Source organism: Idiotropiscis lumnitzeri, chromosome 10 (genome assembly GCF_059441095.1).
Source record: "Idiotropiscis lumnitzeri isolate Australia: NSW breed Sydney's pygmy pipehorse chromosome 10, RoL_Ilum_1.0, whole genome shotgun sequence".
Classification (NCBI taxonomy): Eukaryota; Metazoa; Chordata; class Actinopteri; order Syngnathiformes; family Syngnathidae; genus Idiotropiscis; species Idiotropiscis lumnitzeri.
Window position 1 is genome coordinate 5,719,316 of NC_142400.1, and position 18,380 is coordinate 5,737,695.

The 18,380-nt window shown below is 42.4% G+C and overlaps 1 protein-coding gene across 1 annotated transcript in view; it reads left to right on the forward strand.

The window, feature by feature from the left end:
* LOC148328810 (nectin-2) overlaps window positions 1-18,380 on the forward strand; it is a 112,757-nt gene that overhangs the window by 74,009 nt on the left and 20,368 nt on the right. The window lies entirely within an intron of this gene.

Below are 18,380 nucleotides of genomic sequence, written 5' to 3' on the forward strand. Positions count from 1 at the left end.
GTCAAATCGCCCACCACGAGAATATACTTTCTGATTTTATTCGGCACTTCTTCTTAATAGTAACAACGAATCTCTCCCTTTGAGTTCCTCGAGTGCTGTTGTAAGCTGAATTAGTATTTAAATCAGAACGCTCTATCACGCTAACTTATGCTAGTGCGCAAGTAAATTCATAAACGACCATGAATAATAAACAATCCAATGAAAAACAAAGTACGGCGGTAACTTGAGCGTGCCTTATTGTACTGCGTGATCACGTATTCTCACGGCGCTGCACAAACGAGTTCATTGCGCGCTGTTTGCAACCTCAAACATTTTGTCTGCTGGAATCCCCGTAACTGAGGTGTCCGATTTTTTTTTTTTTTTTTAGCACAAAAAAAAACAGTTGTTGGACCTCAGACGACAGTTTAAGAACATCTGCCCCGTGACACGTCTTCTGTCGTGCCCCTCCGATTTCATATCGGTGACCAATAGGAAGGCCGCCTGAACATTCGTCCATCGAGACCATTCAGCACATTTCACCTCAACGTATGAAAAGGTTACATAACGCAAACACGTAAAAGCCAAAAAAAATCCAACAAAAAAAAAAAAAAATCGAGATGTTATTTTTGCACTTGTGTGTGCGTGTGTACGTTTGTGTCACTGCTACAAAGAGATGTGCGTGTAACGTTTGGTGTTTGGGGATGAAAATGGCGCCTATGGGGGGGGGGGGGGGGGATTAAAGGCTCATACTCTATGTACATTTTTTTGGTGTTGAGGTGTCTGTGTATTCTATAAATGTTGGCATCTTTATTTTTATTGTGAAAAAATAAAAATTAAAAAAATTAATAATGTGGATATTTATGAAAATGTAAATATCGGCCTGGCGGAGCCCATGTGGCGCAATGTAAAGGAAACGTCATTGTGAATGTATGTTTTTACTGACATGAACAGCACGGCAGGTCAGCACAATAAGCACATCGTTTTGCAAAATTGGCTCTCTGGTGTCGGAAGAAAAAAAAAAAAACAACGCACACAGGTCATAATTTATCAACTAGCGTTGTGAGGTGTGTAAAGTTTTGCAATCAAGTAGAAGGAGGAGGAGGAGGTGGGGGGTTTCCATCGGGCAACCTTTCTCACTATTTTGAAAAAAAAAAAACAATTGGCAAAGTAAACTTGTTGTTGTTTTGCTGGCGAGGCGTCGACGCCGACAAACATTCGCCCACTCGCGAACGCCCGGCAGCCGCTCTCATTATGCTCGACTCCCACGGCCCAACTGCGCTCGAGACGCCTCATACCTGCCATCGCCTGACACCAGCCCACACACGCATGTATAAACGTACCAAAAAATAGTTCTTCTTCCTCCTTTTCTCGGCGCTCGTGTCAAAACACGCGTAGAGCCGGACGTTTGGAAAGAGTCCGATTTGTGTCCTGCGCTTTGTTGCTTTCCATCAACAAAACGATCCGACCTTTAGCAGAATTATTGGAGTCGTATTACTTTTCACCCGCACACTTTTTTTTAGTCGAAAAAGAAATGGAAGCTCGCCTAACTGTCGACTCATCTGACAACGGCATTGTTCGCTCAATTTGGTGTCGAGCACACACGAGGATCGTAAATATTGAACAGGTTTAACATTTACGATTGTTGGCCCCAAGTGTGTGGAAGAAATCACTCTGAACACTTCCCACAGAACAGGATTGTCATTCCGGATAAGGTTGAACAAACATCTGATCATTTATTTTTTTATTTTTTTAAAGTACTCAAACAGTGTGTTCCTCCTTTTTCGATTAATGGCCTCAACCGTTTTTTTGGAGCCAACTGGGCAAGAGTGGCTAACGGGATGCTAATCTTACTAACAGGCTACAGGCTAACAAAAAGCGTGCTAATTGAATATTCAGCTTCAAAAAGCAATTTGTGTGAAACATTTAGATAAGAACCAATAAATTCAAAAGGACCAGCATGATTCCTTCTGATATTATTTTGTCCCATCCTTAGTAGATACTTAGCCCGATTTGCACTTAGCCTGGTTCCGCTCGATTACTCGTCTGCCATTCATGGAATCAATATTTAATGTTGACACTGGACTGGCAGATATGATTATGATCAATTACGTTATTGATATTTTGCCGCACCCATTAGCTACTAGTAACTCTCATGCCATTAATTGAATCAATATTTGAGGCATCGTGAGAGATGGCAACATGAACCACCACCATATTGACGTTTTAGCTCATGTATGCTAACCGGTTAGCGGGTGACACCACGAGCAACTCGTCTGACATTCATGACATCGATATTTGATGTCGACAAATTGACTTTCAAATCAGAGAGATTGAATTATTTTTTTGTCCGCCACTTGGGGATACTAATTTAGTCTGGTTAGCAAATGGGACTGCCGACAACTTTTTTTAATTTTATTTATTTTTTTTTTAAAGCTGGCATCTTCCTTTTAGTCTCTGTGTTGTCCGATCACTCTGTTAAAGTAAAATGCTTAATTTTTACTATTTTCTTTTTCCCCTCCAATATTATTAAACTTTTTCCATTGTCCGCAACCATCCGATGACTCTACAAAGCCTTAACATCCTCCATCTCATCGGTGAAAAAAAAAAAAAATCATTCCCGTGTAAATAGTATAAATATATAAATATGTAGCAGAGGAGAGAGGGGGGGAAAAAAATTGAAGTACTAATTTATGGTGTCACGTTTTGTGTATTGCTCAGTGACGGCAAAGCATGAAGGATTTATTTTGGTTTGTTGTTCTTTTGCAGTGCTTTATAATTCAAACTGCTTTCCTTTGCGAGTGCTTTATTCTCGACTGCCGCGCTGTGATTGCTGCCAAAACGCTGGCAAATGTGCTTCGTCGTCTATACAATTTGAAATGTACACGCGCAGCAGAACAACACTCTTACTCCGAAATGTGCTTTTATCGACTGCTCTGTGGAACTTGTTTTTCTTTCTTTCTCCTGTTCTCACTCTTTTTTTTTTTTTTTTTTTTTTAATATTGATTTTTAAGCAGCAGATAAATTGAGAGTGGGGGAACAAACAGGTGAATGAAACTGGTTCCCGCTGCTATTTGTAATGTCTTATATTTTTTTTCGTACTTGGTTGTTATTATTAAAGACTTGTTGATTTTGGAAATTTCAGAGCTTGGTGTGTCTTTTTCCCACTCCAGCTAAGGCAGACTAAAGATGATTCTCTCTGATTAAATTTATAGATTAATTGGTGGAGGTATGAAGTAGGCCACCTGTATTATATAAGTCATCCACTTAAAAAAAAAAAACAAGCCTACCTCTAATAGAGGCTTCCCTGGTGCATATATTTACCCATCGGCGTACTCAAACCCCTCTTGATTAAAAAGTAAATGTCTCCCTCAAATAAACATCACTTGTGCGTGTGTCTTAAACATCCACTTTTAAAAATAAATGCCTCCCTCAATAGACGCTTGCTTCCCTCAAATAGAAATCTTTCTTGCCCGTGTCACTTAATCATAGGTGTGCTTTACAATTTAAAAAAGTAAAAAATCAATACCTCCCTGAAATAGATGCTTCCCTTGTGTATGTTTGCATGTGCATGCATGCAGTTCAATTCGTTGCTTAGTCATTCACTTGAAAAATACACTCCGCCCCCTTTTGTGCTCACGCAATTTTTGATTGGCGGGCCACAATGGGTTCTAAAATTTGACAGAGGGGCCGGACCAGGAGCAGATGGATGGAGTGTTTTGGAAACCTCACCTCATTGGAGAAAAAAAACAAAACATTTAATTTTAAATGAAAATGAACAAAAGCATTACAACAAAACATTTGTCTTTGACACACCACAATATTAAGAAAATAAAACATTAACAAGCTTTATTCGTTTTTTGTTTTTTTTTCAAGTTTGGCGGACCGGATTCAAACGTTTAACGAGCCGCAAGTGGCCCCCGGGCCGTAGTTTACCCACACCTGTAGCTAATGCGTGTTAAGAGGTTTTTTTTTTTCCTCTTGGAAAAAAATAAACACCTCTCTCAAAAGGACAGTTTCCCGATCACGTGGTTCTGTCAATCGTTGGACTCATTTTCTTAAGAAAATCTACGCTACCCTTTGGTGTCGGTGCGTCATGAACTGTTAAAATAAAAACCTCCCCTAATAGACGCTTGTGCAAGTGTGTCTTCACCAATCGGTGGGCACAGAATCTTTTCAGTAAAGACTAAACGCCTCCCTCGAAAAAAATCGTCATCTCTTTCGGGTGTCTTTACCGACGACATCACGTAATCCACCCGCTGAACAGTAAACGCCTCCCGCAGCTGGTCATTTCTCGTCCGTGTCAAGTCATCAGCGATGTGTCGTACACTTGGAAAATAATCAACGCCTCCCTCAAATTGAAGTCTCCCTTGTGTCTGAGATCTGTCAGTCAGCGAGCGTCATCCACATGATAAAGCTGAGTTGCGCTCGCTCACACGTGCGCGCGTGAATTAATCTGCAGGTGTGTAATCCTTTTGAGAATATAAATGCTCCTTTGTGTCAAGGATTTGCCCGGCGTATCAGACGTCTGCCTTTGCGTCATTCACTTATTCAAAAAAAAATAAACGCCTCCTTTCTACCATCAGGAAGAACAACTATAGCACTTCTGTTGCTCATTTATTTGCCCCCCCCCCTTTGCCCCACTCTCATTTCCTGTTGTTTGTCTGCCTTCAACCTTGATAAATCTGTTTGCGCGTCGACGCAGTTGTGATAACGCTCTTGTGGGAAAGTGAGAGAAGCCATTTTGAAGATTATTACTACCGTTCTCTCATTTGTCCACGTCGGCTGTGAAGTAAACGCGCTGCCTCAGTAACGCATCTGTGCTGGCGAGAAAGGTGATGACGGAATATTACTCGTCAAGGGTGCGCCGGTGTAAGTTGTTGGTCGGGAGACGTGGATTCCCAGCCGCTGTGCTGTGACGCTTTGTGGGATTTTTCTCATGTAAAATATTTGCCAAGCCTCAATAAAAGTTGGGGGAACGGGGAATGGCCTCGGCGTAAAAAGGCCACATTGTTTGGCGGCTGACTCAACCTTGTTCAGTCACATTTTAACAAGAGATTGGCTTTGTGGGGGGTGGGTGGGGGGGGGCTGGATGTAAATGTTGACGGGACAGTTGGTTTATGTCGATGACGCCGCCTCATCCTCGTTGTTTGCTTGCCGCTCTGATGGCGTTACGTGACCGTCATGTGTGTCATCGCTGGCTGCTTTTTTTTTTTTTTTTTCTTTTGCGTCGAGCGTCTTCTGTCAATGCATAGCGATTTACCGTGTGGCCAGAGCCGCCATCTGGACACTCTAATTGCTTTGGAATGGAGGCTGGTGACTTCTGAAAGCACTTACACGCACACACTCGCACACAAAAAAGGCATTTCACAGGCCCTCGCCTTTGGGTTGCCGAAGCTGAACGCGCAGAATTAAAAAAAAAAAAAAAAAAAAAGCCTCGGAGCATTTCTGCGCAAACAAAGGTGCATATTTGATGTGAATGGGGTGACCTCTTTCGCATATAGAAGAACCTGCCCCGCCCGCCCCCAATGTGCGCCTCAGGCCGCGAACCTGGATCGGAAGCCAAAGTGACAGCAGTACCACCAGCGCGGTCTTCAAATGCAGCTTACAGTGATGAGACATGCTGTTGCGTTGGCCCTCGGGCTGCACGGCCAGCTGTTAATTCCAAAATATGCCGTTCATCGGCACGTCCGTTAATGAGTGGATGCATCATCCATTTGGAGGAAAAAGAACACCTCCCTTAAATAATACGTGTGTGAGCATGGGTGTTTCAATTAATCGATCGTTGTTTAGTCCACTTGAAAAACAATCGATAAGACCCTCAAGTAGAATGCCTCGTGTCGCTGTTTCATGCCCTTGGGAGGGAAAAAAATAAATAAATAAATAAACCACTCGTTCAAACACAACCCTCTCTTTTGTGTGTGGATATCAATTAACTCATACAATACATATACGTTTTCAAAAATGTAGTCCCCGCCTCCCAAAGACGTATTTATACGTCTTAGCCTTTTTGCGTCATAACTCCGTGTTTTTATAGCGTTAGAACACAATATTCTGTTGGCCTCACAAAATAAGTCAAAATCCACTTTCCTCTAGTGAACATTTCTGGGATTAAATGAGTTCATCGTCTGGGCCGTCATCCATTTGGAAAGAAAAAATAAACGCCATCCACGTGCACCTGAGAATCGGAAGGAACGTCATGCACTTGATGAGAGTGAACGCCTCCCTCAATTAGATGCGTCTCTTTTCTAATCAGGAAAAAAAAAGCACAAGCGCTGCACGTGTCTTTCACTTGACATCAGCTGTCGGGCCTCCTTCCGAATAGATGCCATATCTACAATTGAAGAAATGAACGCCCCTGGCCACTCTGTGGCAGCTGCAACCGCTTTGTTGATTAAACATTGTGTGTGTGTGTGTGTGTGTGTGTGTGTGTGTGTGTGTGTGTGTGCATGCTCAACAACTTGGGCCGTGCACTGATAACAGCCAAGACAATGCCGCTTCGCTTAACCTTTGACCCCAGCCAGACCTGACTAAAAAATCCCAGAGTGAGTGACAAATTGTCTGTCCTGTTTTCTTGGATGTGACCAGCCTTCCTCCTCCTCCTCCTTCACAGGGATTAAAAAAAAAAAAATCTGCTCTGACCTCAATTATAAAAGTCGACTGATGCATATTTCCTCGTGAGCATTAAAGATGCTTTCACACTCACTTTCTCGCCCAAGGCGGTGAATCATCAAATATTAAGACCTGTTTTGTCAGACAAATGTGGCGCTTTGTGTTTAACCACCGCTCTCATTGTTTTGCCAGTCTGGCGCTTTTTGTTGATCGGAAATAAAATGATTGGAGTTGCACTAATGCATACAAATGTGTAACGCAAAACGATTTGATCCAATATGAAGTCCGTTGCAAGCTCGGTGCAGTATTTGTTGTTTTTCGCAGCGCATAATTACGTCTGTTTGGGGTTATTATTGTCGCATCTTTTAAATGAACTGGTGAACAAAAGATTTATTTTAAATTTAAACAGCCCAAAAAAAAATATTATTTTTAAATGGAGAAGAAAAAATGGCGTTTGCTCCTCCACAAATTAATTAAAACATTTTTATTTATTTTTTCTATGTATAGAATCCAAGGGGGCCTAATGTGGGTCCACTGTAAAAAAAAAAAAAAAAAAACATCTATCAAACATAATTTTTGAAACTACAAACTAATATAAACTAAAAATTTGACTCTAAAAAAAAATAAACTATAATGAAAAATGTAAAAAAAAAAATAAATAAATATTCCAAGCCAGACTTTTGAAAAACTGTTCACTTTCTGCCAAACAGAAGTTAGACGGAAGACCAAATTGACGTCAACCGCTTCTTCTCACCACTCATTTTCTTGACATCCCGTCGGCCGTTCCTCAAGTTTTCCCCGCAACCTTAACCATCCAAAAATGCAAAGTAATTCCGATTCCGGCGGAACTAAAGCGTCTTCTGGCACAGCTCCGATTGATGAATTGATCAGTCCAGCAGATTCCTCCCAAATGTGCACCCAGATGTGAATTCATTAGCTGATGTTTACACTCGCTTTCTGTAATTTGGGTAAAGATGAAAAATGCGAGTGTGCTCCCGGCGCAAGTTGTCCCGCTACGGCGAGCGTTGAATATGATGAATGTGTCAGCGTCCTTATCGGCAAGCACGCGCACACCAATCTTTTTCTACTCTCCGTATTGATATTCATCACCTGAAAACAGTCGTTTGTTTCTCCCCATTGGGTTTGTTGATAAAAGCATTGCAATTATTTGTGATTGCAGCGATTCTTTTCCCCGCACCATTTTTTTTTTTTTTTTTGGCAACCCATAATAATAATTAAAGCAGCAAGCAGTGATAGACGGGAAATACCGTGCCTCGTTTTTCGTGGAACATCTTCCAAATGGTCATCAAACTTTGGTGCCATGCCACGCCCACATCAAGTGGCTTAGTTTAAAAAGTGCTTCGAAATTTCAATGAACCAATTTTCATTTGCTTCACTTTTTCTGTTCATTTTCCTTAAGTGGGAAAATCGGAAAATTCTTGCATAAGAATTAGATACAAGATTAATATAATTTTTTTTTTGTGGCAAATCCTTTGAATTTGAACGCCATGCCTCTCTACATAAAATGGCGTCATCCAAAACGTGCTTCAAGTGCTTTAATGCGGATTCTTTCGGTTTTTGTAAATAAAGCGACGATATGCTCCGTTGCTCTTATAAGGATACGCGATCTAGCCACAATCGTTAGCAGGCACCGTTGCATCTGCCAGCGATAGCGTTGCGTGAAAACTCACTTCTCCCCACGGGCGTAAAATCCACCAGTGAACCTTCAATCATTCCCAACGACACTCTAGGGGGCGAAAATAATCAAACAAACGTGTTGTTGATGTTGTGTACTGGCCCCGCAGCGCCGCATCGATCAGGCTCACTGAGGCGGACGTGCAGAACAGTCGAGAATTTTGTCCTGTGATCGACAAGCGGTTGCTCTTATCTACTTCCTGCAGTGTTTTTGTTTTTTTTTTATTTTATTTTTTTTTTTGCCCTTAGCGTGTCACCTGTTGCTAGGCAAACTTCAGAGCGCTCCATCGTGGGCTATTCTGTTTGAGTGATAAACAAGTGCCACTCTATACACATGCCATGTAATATTAGCTCTCTATTAAATATAAAAATGTTCAATTTTATTCTGAAAAATGGTAACAATAAAATAACATTTAATGTTCCCCCTCTTGCATTATTGAGATGCAATCAAACTTCAAAGAGGACGTTGTTGTTGTTGTTTTTTTTTTTTATTATTATTATTTTTTTAATTAATTTATTTTTATGCGTCCGCTAGCTTGAATGCTCATTTATGTTTGCCCGTCTTGGACTCTTGTGCGACTCTGAGCTCAGATGTAAGAACTCACAGGAAATTGGAAACGTTATCATGCCTGCTGTCGAGCAGTAAACGATAACATCCGATCTTCTGCTTTCCTGCTCGCCCACACACACACACACACACACAAACATACTGTATATGCACGCACGCACACATAAACAGTACAATATATAAATACACAGGTCAGAGGCTCGGCGTTGAGCAAGAAAAGGGGGAAGTGGATGCTCCTGTTTCCCCAAGAGGCCACCGCTAGTTTACCTCTTCCTGTCCACTGATACCACTGATACCGATGATGATGATGATGATGTATGTCTTCATCACAACACCAGTGAAGGGCAGGCAGCATGGCTTATATTATGTATTCATATAAAAATTGTCTTTTGTATGCAAATTATTGATGGCTCCGGAGTGCCTGCGCCCACCCACTAAGTGTGAAGTTGAATTTGTCTGGTGAGCTTGCTCGCATGTCAAAACCCCTCATTTCTCAAATCGTCTTTCCCGATTGAAATGAATGGAAATGCTGTTAATCCGTTCTCGCCTGTAAAATTTCAATTTCCAACTTTAAACTTTACAAAAATCGAGCACTAATGAAATGCTGTCATTGAAGAGAATTTAAAAAAAAATTCCAGATCTTTTTTTTCTCCACATTTTTGGCTTCAATGCGCTGCTCCTTCTGTTGTGTGTGTGCACCTCGGCCACCAGGGGGCAGTATAATGAAGACATACCGATGTACATGAGGAAGGTCACTCCTCAGCAAGCTGTTATAATGGTCATTCTTCGCAGAGGATAAAGAATAAATGCCTGTGAGTATTGTTACGCTATCTGTGTTTGCGTTGCTCACCTGGCAACTGTTTTGAATTGAAAAACAAATGGCTTGTTTTACAAGTGCATGGCAGGCTGGATTAAATGCTCTCACGGGCCCATGCATACACAGTAGGTTCCCCTCCCGCGTCTTCTAGCACAAGACTGAGGCAGAGGGTGTTAATATTTCAAAATGTCGTGCGGATTGAAGAAGACGAGAGGATGGCGATGCGGGACCAAAGGGCAAAGTGGAGAACAGGGAAAGCGGGCAGAAGGCTGATTAAAGTGAGAGGAGACGACTCGGAGAAGAGCGCAGACGAGAGCCGCGAGGGCTGAGTTGTTACAGCTGTGTTGATTTAGCCTCTCACTGATCTGATTGTTCGTGTGCATGCGCGTATGTGAGGTGGATAAATAGGTCCAGTCAGGATGACATGAAATGGTGTTGAGGTGGCTTCATTATTTGTTTGTTCAAGACAAGATGCTCCTTAAAGCATGCATTTCATCTTGTAACCTGAATCCAATTGAAGCTTCACGACAGTTTTTGTCCACTTGAGGTCACCAGCCACACTTTCGACACTGTAGTATCTGTGAAGCTGAATGCGTGCCGAGTGACGCGTAAACCGGCAAATGCTACGGAAAGCTAAAGTGTGTGTGTTGCGTGACTGCATGAGTTGAGACCGTTTGAGAGTGGGCTAAAAGTTTTTTGTATTTTGCGCTTGTTTGTTACACTTGAGCATGAGTAGAGGAATTCAAATTCATTCAACTAGCGGCCGTAGCCTATGGGAAATTCACGAATAATGTTTAGTTTAACGTAGACTCGTAGTTGTCGCAATAAAAAATAATACGTAAAATAAGTGAAACTACATAGCAGGTAAAAGTATCATTAGAGCAAATCTAATTTTTTTTCCTTAAAATTTTCCATAAATGTACTTATTTCGGTATTAAAGTTTGCATTCAGAAGAAGAACGGGAAAAGGTGTAACGACCTGTCACCTGTTTTCTCAAGCTGAGTCATGATTGGTCGTTAGATGAGCTCTGAGCAACTGTGATGTCATAATCAGTTAACAGAAATGACAAAATGGCCGCCCTCCGAGGTGGCTAAAAATGATTGGATTTTGCTGCTTAATTCATGTTCCACAAACGCAAAATTAATGAGAATGCTGTTTTTCGACTAGTTGGCCTGCAGAAAACAAATCATTAAGGATTTTTTGGGCTTGACTTTCCCATTAAGACATTCTCCGGCTATATATATGATCTGATCTGTGTTTGATGTCCGACACGTATCAAATCAAATTTTTAACCACATTCGGAACAAGCCTGAATTTTATATGAAGACATTCCATTCCATGCTCGCCCCCCCCCCCCCCCCCCCCCCCACCACCTCCACCCTCCCGTATCCCGCAGTGGTGCAACTCAAGAACAAAAAATTTCAGTTGGCACTCGGACTATGAAGTGCAAATCCATCCTTTAGTTTGTCAATTTCTGACACTCTTGCCTAAATTGGATTTGCATTTTTTTTTTTTTTATAAGCCTTGAATGCAAGTCTTTTTTTTCCCGCACATATAAACATGAAGTTTCTTAACAGCTGTGGTCACTTGCTTGCATGTGATTATTATAGTCGCGTGCGTGCGTGCGTGCGCGTGCGTGGCGAGCATCTGCAACACACTTCCATGCACACACGAACACTATCACGACACACTTGACACTCCCCAGCTGACGACACAGCCGTCCCTCAAATCAAATATTTAAAGAGTCTTCATCTCCATATTCCATCTCTGATTCTCTATGTTTGTTTCTATATATGTGCGTGCGTGCGCCGTCGCGCACGCCCCAGCAAGCACGTGCGCTCGCTCGGTAAGCGCTGCCTGTTGAGACGGTGAATTAAACAGCAAGTGCATTTGATCTGCAAAGCACTTCGGGGCAAATACACATAAAATGAGACAAATTCTGCGCATGCACAAACACACACACACGCACACACACACACAGCGGCTTGCACTCAGCATCAAAATCATTTCCGTCACAGAATCTATTCTTAGGAGCCGCAACAAACTATTCTTTGCCTGATATGAATCTCTTTTTTATTCCGACTCACGCTGTCAGGCTCACACGCACACACAAACACAAACACACACAGTCCCTGGTGGTCAGAGTGCATTCACATAATTGTCTTTGTTTTTTGTTTTTTTTTTATCTACCAAAACAACAGGATTTGTTCCAGGTAAGTCACATCGTGAGGAGAACCCTTTGGAGCTTATTTTATGTGCAAACACACAAACTGCCGTTGTGCGAAAGGACTCACACACGACATTGTGGAGCAAACACGTGTCAGCCTAGCGGAATTGTCAAGACCTTTTCGCACTGCACTTAGTTCTCCAGGTCTTCTCTCCCCTCAAATCCCAGCACGGCCATATTTGGACATGCAGCCAACCGGGAAGTGAAAGCTTGGCTTTTCCTGCTGGTTGGTCGTTTGCTGTTAGCACTCTGAAGTCACTCCGCCGGCGCCTCTCCTATCGGATGCGTCTTCTGATGTCAAACGGTTTGCGGAATAAGGATTAAACGAATGACCAACGCCGCTCTCTGGTGTCCGCTGAAATTGCCGTCACAAATGCCGTCGGGCAACGTAAATGTCACGGCTCACCTGTATTCCGCGTCTGGTCACGTGGCGCTCGCAATGCGAGCCCGAAGGCACTTTGACGTCGATTTCAGTCGATGGTCGGCGCCGGTGCGTCGTAAAATGTCGGCGTCCTCGGATGAAAACGGGGGTGCTTCATCTGCAATGATTCCATTACCGCAATTGCAAAAAAAAAAAAAAATGCTGTGGGTGACTATTAGAAGAAGATACACGTGAATTTGCACTTAAATAGACTCCGCTTAAAACCGCCCCCCTTGAGGAACATCACGAAGGGGGGGGGGCTGACTGGAGAGATGATGTTTAATGGTGAGTTATGGCCCACGCGCTATGGAGGCTATGCATATACGATATGCATGCAAATCCTTACACTGCGTGTGCGTGCACGTGTGTGTGGGGGTGTGTGTGTGTGTGTTGCTTTGCCTTGGTGCAACGAGCCAGGCCTTGAATTAGGCAGGTTGAGCTGCAGGGTGAATTTTGTAACACTTGACCTGTTTTACTGAGTCATTTGTGTGGATGGAGTGAGTGAGAGTGAGGGAAGCGAGCGAAATAAGAAGCGGCAGAGCGCACGTAAGGGAGGGGGCGGCGGTGGCGGTATTGGGGGGGGTGGTTGAGTGACAATGAGAGGTGATGGAGAGAGGACAACAGCTGGGGGAGGGAGAAATGAGACGGCAGCCCCCTTCTTCAGATTTCTTCCCGCCACACGTCCGTCTTTTCGCATTTTCTGCCTTTCAGCTCGCCACCTCGTGAACCTTAAAGGTCACTGGCATCGCTCTCACACACACACACACACACACCCCCCCACACACCCACACACACACACACGCGCTTTGAAATTCAGGAATATCAGACCCGGCTAATGCACTCCTTCCACTCACACACCACATCCATATTAATCGTATCTTTTCTTTTCATATTTTTTTTTTCTTCCCCCTTCCACTGGAGGAGCTCAGCTTGTGGTCTTCCGGCCTGGATGAAGAGTTTAAGCCTCATATCTGCATCCCAGGCTACTTTTTTTCCCCTTTGACGTCTATTATCCGTGCTTTCCAGGCAACCCGTCTCCCCCACACCGAATCACGCCCGCCCTCCCCGCGTTTCGACGACTTTTAATATTGCCGTGTTGTTTGGATGCTGTTCGGTTTTCCTTTTCAAATCAAATAAAATACTCAAGAAATTAGACAAAAACAAATTGTCTTTAATCAAATGATGTAACATGAGATTCACTTTTTTTTTTTTTATTAAACTACTAAAATATATTTTCCGAGCATATCCTAATTAATCGACATGCACCTGTATATTACAGTACCGAGTAATATGATGCACTCTGGAAGAACCAGACCCAATAATGGCAGTGGCGTTCCTTTCCATTTGAAGATTTGACATTTCAAATTGATTTGATTTTGATGCTAGCTACGCGAGCTCGACGCTAATACGAAGCATGACAAGGTGTCATGTTCCTCCCGGAGAGTTCATCTCCTCACTTGAAAACGCCGCTTCTGTCTCATTTGCGCCGAGCCGTTCAGTTAATTGCAATGTGATGTGTTTGGTTTTGCAACAGTGCCAGAACCCGGAGAATAAAATAGAAAAACAACAGTAACTACAACTCCATGCTCAATTTGATGTCGACGGAAGATTATTACGTTTGATCGCCGTCTATTTGAGATGAAAGCAATGCCGCCGATAGCTTGTGGCCTAATTAACCAGAAAGTACAGCTCAGGCTTATCAGGGTTTAAAAAGGCTTTGGTGTCGCAAGAGGAACTGACACAAGAACTTGAGCTACATATTTTACAACCTAATAGGACGAAAAGTCAAAATATTCTTTGAAGACGTCTAATGGAGAGGGAAGAGGAAGGCGAGGAATTGGCGGAATCAATGCAACTCAGACGTGATGGTGTTTCTCAGAAAGTGAAAAGAAATACAATCGGGACTTTGTGTAACACTGACGCTAATTTGAACACAGATAAATGTGGCACGAAGTTGGCCGAATCCATGCAACACGGATGTGGAGAAAATGGGGACTGTTTTTTTATTTTTATTTTTTGTTCTGCTTCCTCTCTATTTGCGTTTTTTCAGTCGACCACAAGATATTGATCCACACTATTTAGATTGAAAACAGGAAGAACATTCTGAATCTTGTTCAATCCTGCTTTTTATGCCAACGGAAAGTGACGATTTCTTGATTTTATAATCTACATCAAATTTTTTATGTATTTTCTGAGAAGTCTATGAGTTTGAAAAATGTCAGGTTTGTTTACTGTAAATGGGATTGATGCACTGTGACTCGCTCCAATTTTTTTCGCTCTCCATTGTTCTTGCGCTTTGTCAAAATGTGTTTGAATTCAATTCTAGAGTTAATACATGCAGATGAGCGCTGAACTTGACGGAATTCATGCGAAGCAAATGCAAAGCAGTTTTTGGAAACGGCGGAAATGAAAGATATAGACTTTTTTTTCCCGCCGCACTGCTACGATTTTGAAGGCAAACTATTTGGTGAAATCAGATGTTAAGTGGTTCGCTGAAACATTGTAATGCATAGCAAATTTGTTGATTTTTTTTTTTGGAACGCTCCTATGATTGCAAACACGACAATTGTTGGCGGTGTCCATGCTAAAAAAAATCTATAAACGAGTTCTCAGTAAGTGGAAATAAAATCTACTGAGAGGACTTTTCCCTCTTTTTTTTTTTGCTAATCTTGTATACGCAACTGTACGAGTCAAGTTTTGGAAATGGCGTGGCGCTCAATTGTTTCTCAGCGGCTGAATGTTGTGAATGTCAAAATGTCATTGCCATCCGTCAGCACATTTTCTGCCTCTCTCGCTCACTTCCATTAAGGTGACATTATCCGAACTCTCCATGAGGCTGATGGATTTTCTTTTTTTTTTTTTCTCTCCTCCACGTCTTCCCCTTCCTAATTCAGGTGAGCCGAGCGTTGCATGCGTAATGGCTCACCCCCCCCCCACCCTCCCTTCCGCAGTCATTCATTACCGACGCACACCGTGATGCTTAACACTTATCCAAAGTCCCAAAACATGTCAAATATAAAAGGAGGAATTGAACGCCGCCGGCATCTTGATCAGGGTGACGTGTTAAGCTAGGTTTAGAGCCACTGGGAATGCGCAGTGCGCTGAAAAAGTGATTGGTGCGCCTGCCTCACAGGTCTGAGGTTCTGGGTTTGAATCTCAGTCCCGCACACACCGTACGTATAACGCTGTAAGACAATATTTGAACACAAACGGTGCAGCAACACATTTCATTCAATATAACAGAGCTCAGTCATATATTCTTTATTCTCTGCAAAGAGTTGAGACATAAATTTACAGTTTGTTTGTTTGAAAAAATACAAGCTAATGAATAACAAATCTGCACTTTTATGTGGAATAATAAAAAAAAAACAAAAGTCAAAAATCCAAAACAATTATAGCTGTGTCAGCAACATTCTTTTTGTTTTCACAACCCCCCCCATTTTTTTTTAAATTCTACTGTCGTCCCTGTCGAACCAAACTGCATTCACCAAAGTACTCTCCTCCTGTCACTCGCAGCAGTTTTTTTGTGTTTTGTTTGTTGGGCAAACAATAGTCGTTTGCTCTTGTCCATTTTGCTGATAAACACCTCGATTTCTGGCCCGGAAAAATTGCATTTGTTTGACTTGGAGGTTCCCAAAAACGATTTGTGGCCCATTGACGGTGTTCCTGCTAGTGGTGGCGGGTACAGGAGAAGTCCCGACCTCATATAAAAAAAAATCATCCTTCATCAGGAATGCAAATGTTGCTGGTGTGGTATCGCAGATGGCGGGAGACGTCTCCCACATGGCAACCAGTAAAGCACCGTTCCGACTTTTATCGCAAACAAACGACACAACACATAAAAGCAATGAAGCAAATGGAACAAGTTGCGTTCTCCAGCATGGCGAGTTCGGTTGGTTTTCTTCGACATGTAATGTCGTATGAGGAGTGTGCTTCTTGACACGCTCAATGCGTAAAATGCCGCGTTATAAATTTTTATTGTCATTTACGATAACGATGAATAATAAAACTGACTTGAGTTAGTGTTGCATGTTGATTTTCGTTTCCCACCTTGGTGAATCATTGCTGATAATTATTGTGAGAAATAATTAACTCATTTAATCCCAGAAATTTTCACTCGCGGCAATCCCTCTATTCCAGCGTTTTCCTGGATTTTGACTCATTTTGCAAGACCAAAAGAAATGACGTATAAATACGTCTTTGGGAGGTGGGGGCTACGGTTTTGAAAACGTATATGTATGTCTTACGGATTGAATGAGTTAACATATGTATCTTTTCATATTTATTGGTGATGATAACTAGAGCTGCAAGCAAGCTTTGTAGGGGACTCACAAACTGGGCCACTTTTTTTTTTCCCCCCGCCGTCTCTTATCTCGGGCGCCTCGCGCAAGGAGCGAAGACAATGGCTGCTCTCGATGGTTTCTCTTGAGCAAGCAGCCCGGCAGGTTTTTGTCAGCGTTTAGAAGCAGAGGCAGACGACAAATGGAGGATGTGCAGATAATAGCTTTCCACGGTGATTAACATTTCGGGTCGCGAAGACAAAGCGCTCGCTTTTGTGTGCGTTTGCCTTGTGCACGTGACACGTCAAAAGCGCCGTAAACACACAGTTGAGCTAATGAGAGATGTTGGATGAGGAGGACATTCCCGCTTTCTTTTTATCTATCATCACTTGTGATTTTTTTTTCTTTTATACACGTTTTAGTTTATTTTAAATTGGAACCACATTGAAGCGACGCTAGATCAAACTAGATGCCATATGTCAGAATTCTTTGTAGCAGTGTATTTTCCTCTGGCTTTGACGTTTTCTGGCAAGAGTGAAATATTTCACAAAACAGCATACCTCATGAGTGACCCTTCTTCACAACAAGTGGCATTTGGAAATATTCTTCCAAAAAAAGCTCTCTATTGCCACTCTCATTTGAAGGCTTCTGTCAAACTAAACATAAAACTGCTAGCTTCATGCTAACCCACAATGAGGATGCGGGCTAACGGTTAGCAATTATCTGGCAGTGTTGTTACCTTTTAAAAAACGGACACGTAAACAGAACTTACAAACTTATATTCTTGATCCTTTGCGAATAATGACTAATATTAGTGCCGTACTGAGGAGCTGAAGGTATTTGAGGTATCTGAGCAATCAGAAAATTGGGCACATTAGCAGAAAGCAAGCTAAAGGTTTGACATTTTTCTGCATGCTTTAAATGGGCGAGAGTTTGAGGACATTTGGTGGTCTGAATTTAAATACTAACATGAAACTTTCATTTAGCAACATCAAGTTGAATGCAAACTGTGCATCAACATCAGTTGATGGAAAAAAAAATTTAACAATACTCAACAGGCATATATTCTTTATCCTTTGCGAAAATTCAGTCACTCCCAGTAGTGGTCGAACTCTTCTTCGTATGCGTCGGTATTAGGTAATACGGCTCCCCGCCAAGTCGCGCCCACCAGACGGAGGCGCAATTAATTAATAACGATCTACAAATGGTGATGCATTTTTAAGGTTAGTTTTCAAGCACCTTACAGTTGTAGCAAAAACAGGAAAATCCTGCACAACACGTCTGAACAAAACCTATTTTGTTGGACCACAGCGCTCCGGAAGCTTTTTATCTCCTTTAAAAAAAATAATAATAAAAAAATACACAAACGGCATACGAGCACGAAGGAGTCACCCAACGCAAAAGATGCACGTTGACGCTGGAACCCTCGCGCGTCAGCGCTTATCACGCCGCTTGTACGCGCACATCAAACCGCGTCACACACCGTTAGGACCAAGAACCCCGGCGGCATCAATAATGAATACATCGCATCCTATCAAGCCGGTTTTCATGCACTGAGGCCACTGATCTCATTGTTCCGCATCGTGCAATGGCGTCTTCATGCAATGTACTATATTGCCAAATCTTCTCCAGTAGCAAACTGCATGCCTGCCTGGGGGCGTGAACGCTGTGTGTGCGTGTGTGTGTGTGTGTGTGTGTTGCTCATGTATAGTCTTGGAAAAGGCATTGAGGGCAATCAATAGTATTTTCACTGAAGAACACTTTAGGACAAGATTGGAGCCCAA